Source organism: Mus musculus, chromosome 2, assembly GCF_000001635.26.
Source record: "Mus musculus strain C57BL/6J chromosome 2, GRCm38.p6 C57BL/6J".
Lineage (NCBI taxonomy): Eukaryota > Metazoa > Chordata > Mammalia > Rodentia > Muridae > Mus > Mus musculus.
In genome coordinates this window covers 172,486,334-172,492,752 of record NC_000068.7, presented here as the reverse complement: position 1 = coordinate 172,492,752, position 6,419 = coordinate 172,486,334, and positions in this window count along the sequence as shown.

Genomic DNA, 6,419 nt, shown 5'->3' with positions numbered 1-6,419 from the left:
TTAAATGTTGTCCTCATAAGAGTTGCCCTGGTCATGGTGTCTGTTCATAGCAGTAAAATCCTGACTAAGACATAGCACTACCCAGCTTTTTTCTAATGTCTCTTTTACTCTTCTGAAAACTATCATGGGGGTGCTGGAGAGATGGCTCAGTGGTTAAGAGCACTGACTGCTCTTCCAGAGGTCCTGAGTTTAATTCCCAGAAACCACTTGGTGGCTCACAACCATCTGTAATGAGATCCAATGCCCTCTTCTGGTGTGTCTGAAGTTAGCTACAGTGTACTTATATATATAAAATAAATACATAAATAATAAAAAAAAAACTATCATGGTTAGCTGCTTCACAGCAATACCCCATTTCTGGTACCAAAGTTCTGCGTTCATTACTTTTCTGTTGCTTTGATGAAGTGCCACGAACAAAGGTAGTTTAAAGACGATGGAGTTTATTCTGGCTTATGGTTCCATGTGCACAAGTCCATGCTGGTAGAACAGAGATGTGACAACAAGCCCTAGGCATGATTGCAGAAACAAGAGGCTGAGAGCTCACCTCTTGGATGGTAAGCACAATGCCTGGAGGCTCACAGCAGCCTGTAATCCAGAGCTCTCTAGCCCTCTTCTGAGGTGCACATGCAGACATGCAGGTACACACACACACAAATTAAAATAACTCTTATAAAATAAAATATTAAAGGCTTTGGCTGGGTATGGTGGTGTGCTCTTGGAATCCCATAACTTGGGGAGTGGAGGCAGGAGAATTCAAAGCCAGTCTTGGCTACACTGTGAGTTTGGTGCCACCTTGGGCTACATGAATATTTCACAAGGCAGATAGATGATAAATAGATAGATAGATAGATAGATAGATAATAGATTATAAATAGATAATAGATAGATAGCCGATAGAGAGCTAGGTAGACAATAGGTAGATGATAGATAGATAAATAAATATGCTGGGCAGTGGTGGCACACACCTTTAATCCCAGTATTTTGGAGGCAGGACTATACAGAGAAACCTTATCTTGAAAAAACAAAAACAAAAGATAAATAAATATTAATAAGTAGATAGATAATTGATAGATGATAGATAGATAGATAGATAGATAGATATTTTTAAAGGGGGAAGTGAAATGCATTTGAAATGTAAAAACGAGGTATTAGGAAGACAGTTTTTGAACCTAAGAATCCTACAGGCAGGTCAGCATTTTAGTCTTGTCTCTTCTTTTCTTCCCTTCTCTTTTCTCTTCTCTTCTTTTCTTTCTTTTTTTTCTTTTCCTTTCTTTTTTCTTTTTTCTTTTTCTTTTCTTTTCTTTTTTTTGTTGTTGTTGTTTTTAACCTACAAGACTTAAGCTGTATGCATCAGAATCCTCTCCTGGGATCATTCCAATTAAAATCTTTGTAATCGTTCCCTCCAGGCCCTGGCCAGGCAGAGAGATTCCTGGCTCTTATCTGCGGAATCCCAAGAATCAGAGTGAGTGGCATTGGCTACTACTGTGTCTGTCAGCTTTTCTGCTGCTGTGGCAAAGCCCTCGAGGTTATACCTTAAAAGGGGACTGTTTTGCTTTGTTCTTGGTCTCCGTGTCTAGACCCCGGTCACTTGTCTCTGTTTGTGAGCCTGTGGTGAGGTCTGTGCACACTGGCAGTGAGCATGTGACAGTGGCAATAAAAGACAGAGACAGAAAGGAGCCAGAGTTCCAACGCGTCCTTCAGAACCTGTCCACAATGACCTTACCTTCGCCCACTAGGCTGAACTCTTAATTGCTACTTCTCAGGACAGCACAAGCTGGTGACTACACCTTCACCGTGGCCTTTAGGATCCAGGACCTCACATCTAGGCAGGGCTACCTACTGTCACTTAAAAGAACAGGTCACAGGCCGGGGAGACTGCGCTCGGTCAATACAGTGCTTGCTTTAGGAGCACAAGGACCTGATTTCCGTCGCCAGAACCTAGGTTAAAAAAAAAAAAAAAGATTCCTACGTTGGGAAAGCAGAGGAAAGCAGAGACAAGTGGACTTTCGGAGCTCACTGGCTCACTACCCTAGCTGAATTAGTGAGTCCTAGGCATGTGAGAGATCCTGAACCAAAAGAAAAAGGTGGATGGCTCCTGAGGGGTGACATTTGAGGTCATCCTCTGGCCTAAACGTGCACACACACATCTGCAAGCATGTGCACACACACACACACACACATATTCACACACAGAAACTCGTGTGGCAGATTGTGTTTTCCACAGTCACTCACAACAATGGCACCTACCCAGGATGCTGCAGAAGAGGCTTGTCACCATAGCAAAGAGACGATGTGAAGTCCCATCTGCCTTCTGTCCCTAGCTTTAGTCAATATGGAGGAGACTTTTGTGGTCATTGTTTTGGTTTTAATTTGTTGCTGTTGTTTGTGTTTTTGAGACAGGGTTGCTCTGTGTAGCCCTGGCTGTCCCGGAACTTACTCTGTAGACCAGGCTGGCCTCAAACTCAGAAATCCACCTGCCTCTGCCTCCTGAGTGCTGGGATTATCTCTGATCTTTGCAACATTGCTTGTTCTAAGTTTCTCTGTTGATGGAAGAGGTTAAAAAAAAATCCCTCCCCAAGCCAGGCAGTGGTGGCAGGTGCCTTTAATCCCAGCACTGGGGAAGCAGAAGCAGGAGGACCGCTGAGTTCAATGCTGGCCTGGTTTAAAGAGGGAGTTCCAGGACAGCCAGGGCTACACAGGGAAAACCTGTCTCAAAACACAAACAACAGTCACACGTTCTCACACGCCTATGAGTCTCCTGTGAAGCTCTGAGGATGCTCTGTTTAGTCATACTTGCGTGAACTCACACGCAGAGCTATTCCCCACGTTTCTGTGTTGTAGGTCGCCCCTGCATGTGAGACAGAAATCAGGGCAGGATCACAGAGTTCACTACACATCTCTCCCTGGCTCTCGATCCTCCTGCCTCAGAAGCTGGGGCGGTTACTTCTTCCTTTCTAGTGTAGCGGTTTTGGGAAAGAGTTTCCCTGACTCCAGAGCATACTTAGCAATGCCAGGGCCCAATCAGGATGTTACACTAGGGGTGGGAGGATGTGAGTAGCCTTAGCAGGTGAGCACCGGTCAGGGAGTCTGCTAATTAGCTCATAAGGCACAGGATGCTATCTGTCAACAGACCAGGCGCTTGTGGTGCTAAGCTGGAGAAAGCTTGCTCTAAAAGGGAAGTTACACATGTGAAAATGGATGGGTGATCTCTCTCTCTCTCTCTCTCTCTCTCTCTCTCTCATGCGTGTGCGATTGTGATGCTAAGCTTCAAACCCATTAGCTTGCAAACAAAACAAAATTAGGCAAATGCTCTCTCTACCTTTGAACCATATCTGTACTTTCAGCTTCTTGCGGCAGGGTCTCACTGTGTAGCTCAGGCTAGCCTTGAGATCTTCCTGCTTCAGCCCAGAGTCCTGACATTACAGGTGTGGGCCTAGTCTAGAGGACCACGTGTGTTTGGCTTGCGGGCCCTTTCCTCCCTCTCCTGTCCGTCCTTTCAATGCCAGAGCTAGAACCTGAGGCTCTGCTCAAACTACACGGTGAGCAACTCCCTGCCATTGAGCAGCTCTCTAGCCAAACTTTGCTCTTGAAGTATGGATGCTAAGGGCTCATCCGTTAAGAGCACTGACTGCTCTTCCAGAGGACACAGGTGCGAATTCTGGTCCCCAGGGGATCTGACATTCTTTTCTGGACTCCTCGGGCATTGTATGCATACGGTGCAGTCCTATATGCAGGCAAAACATGCACATAAGCTAAAAATAAAATACACATGTCAAACCAAGTGCGGTGGCACGCACCTGTAATTCTAGAACTCAGGAGGTGGAGGCAGGAAGACCAGAAGAGGTTCAAAGCTATCCCAATCAGCTTTGAGGCCAGTCCAGGCTACAGGAGACACTGTCTCCAAGGTAAATAAAAATATAGAGAACAATATAAAATAGAAAAGTAAAACTAAGTAGGTTTTTTTTAAATTTGTTCTAATTTTTTAAATTTAAATGTTGGTATGGCCCTGGGGGCCTCACTGTACATTGCCACAAGAAGGGGAAGTCACAGGACCCTTTGGGTTTTCATTTCAGGATGACCCTGTGGGCCAAGGGCCACACAACTTACCAGATCAAGTAGAATCAAGGTGCAGGCATAGGGAGGGACGTGCGGTAGGCACACCCTCTCCCCTCCCCCATATATGCGCTCACAATGCCACTGTCCCTTTCCTGCTGGCCTGCCGCTGACCACCATCCACTCTCCCTGCGCGGGTGCTCGCGTGTTCTCTAACTTCAGAGGCTGCAGCCTGACGGTCGGTCTTTCACCCTACAGCTGTGGGAAATGTCTGCACAACCTGGACTTTGCACTTGGAGTAAACTCAGTAAAGGACAGACACACAGACCTCTTTACTTTGAAAACTACAGCTGCAGTGAGGGGGTCGAGCCCAGCTGTGGCTGCCTACACTGCGGTGTTCCCCGGGCTCAGAGTGTTAAGGGCAGTTTAGGAAGTCTCCATCCCACGTGGAGGCAGCCCAGTCAAGAGAAGTTCCACTGACCAGAAAACTGTGTGCTGGGCTGGAGAGATGGTTCAGCGGTCAAGAGCACTGACTGCTCTTCCAGAGGTCCTGAGTTCAAATCCCAGCACCCACAGGGTGGCTCACAACCATCTGTAATGGAATCTGATGCCCTCTTCTGGTATGTCTGAAGACAGCAACAGTGTACTCATATACATAAAATAAATAATAAATCTAAAAACAAAAGAAAACTGTGTGAAGGAAAGCAGGCAGAGCTGGGACAAGAGTCAGGGTCTCAGGAGGCCTGAGGACAGGTGTCAGGGACCAGAGACAGAGGCCCGGACTCTGGGGGAGAGGAGGAAGTCAGCAGGCGGGGAGCAGGGTGGAGGTGTCACTGGGTCCATGCATGTGTCAGAGGCCGAGCAGGTGAAGGGCCCTGCGGTTGCTTGGAGGGCACAGTTAGGGACCGGTCACATCGGTAAGAGCATCTGCGGAGCCTACACACTTGCCCGAATTGCCTGAATTCTGATTAGAAGAGTAAGCTGCCAGGGTTCAGGAGGCAGAGGCTGGTCGCTGAGAGTTCGAGGCCAGCCTGGTCTGCGTAGTGGATTTCAGGCCAACCAGGACTGTAAGACCCTGTCCCCAAACAAAACAAAACAAAACACAAAGCACATGTTTCCTGTCTCTCCACAGAGGAGGCAAGACAATGTTTTGATTGCTTTTAATTGTCTGGAGAGGATGCCGCTCTGTCCTTATTACTTATGGAACAGATGGATTTAAACAGATTGTTTGTTTATCAAGATAGAGTCTCACGTAGTGCAGGTTGGTCTCAAGCAGGCCTCGAACCCCTGATCCTTCTGCCTCTACTTCTGCAATGTAGGCTTACAGGCATGCACCACCCATGGTTAGCGCAGTGAGAGATCAAACACAGGACCTAGAGCACACTAGGCAGGCATTCTACCATTTGAGCTACACCCAAGCCCAGGCCACTGTAATGTCCTGTTCTGAGTATCACATGTGTAGTGTCTGTGAAAACCGGCCTTGCTCACAACCAGAAGGAGAGGTGAGTCTTGTTGACTCCACCAGATGACATCCCTAGCAGACCATCATCCTCTGGGAACTTTACAGCAGGCCAGGAGCGTGGATGGCTAAGCACCCCTGCCTGAGCTATACCTCCAACTTGCTTTTTGTTTTTAGATAGGATCTTACTACTTAGCACAGGCTGGCCCAAAACTCACTATATAGCCCAGGCTGTCCTGGAACTTGCACCATCTCTCCTGTCTCAGCCTCCCAAGGACTGGGATTAGAGGCATGTGATGTAATGTCTGGCTGAGGGAAGAACTGGTTCCTAGGCTCCCATGACCCTCTTGCTCCAGTTGCCTGGGCAGTGGGGACTACAGACTTTGTCATGTCCCCATACCTGGGCAGTGGAGACTACAGGCTCTGTCGTGACCCCATACCTGTCTTGGCTAGCTTCTCTCTGATGTTCAGTTTACTGCTGGTTCCTGCTTCCCTCTCCCTGACATAAACTGCCCAGTTAAGCCACTCTCTGGGGCTCTCTGGGGGCAGCTGTGTATCACTAACCCCAACTCAGCTGCTCTCTGGGGCTTCTCTCTGGGGACAGCTGTGTATCACTAACAAGCCTGTCTGTATCCCACATAGATGCGCTCCCAGCATCTTGGCTGCTGGGCTCCAACAGCATCGCACACCAGCACCTTTTCCTTTTCTTTCTTTTCTTTTCTTTCCTTTCTTTTCTTTCCTTTCTTTTCTTTCCTTCCTTCCCTTCTCTTCCTTTCTTTCTTTCCTTTCTTTCCTTTCCTTCCTTTCCTTCCCTTCCTTCCTTCCTTCCTTCCTTCCCTTCCCCTTCCTTCCTTCCTTCCTTCCTTCCTTCCTTCCTTCCTTCCTTCTTTCTTTCTTCTTTTTTCTT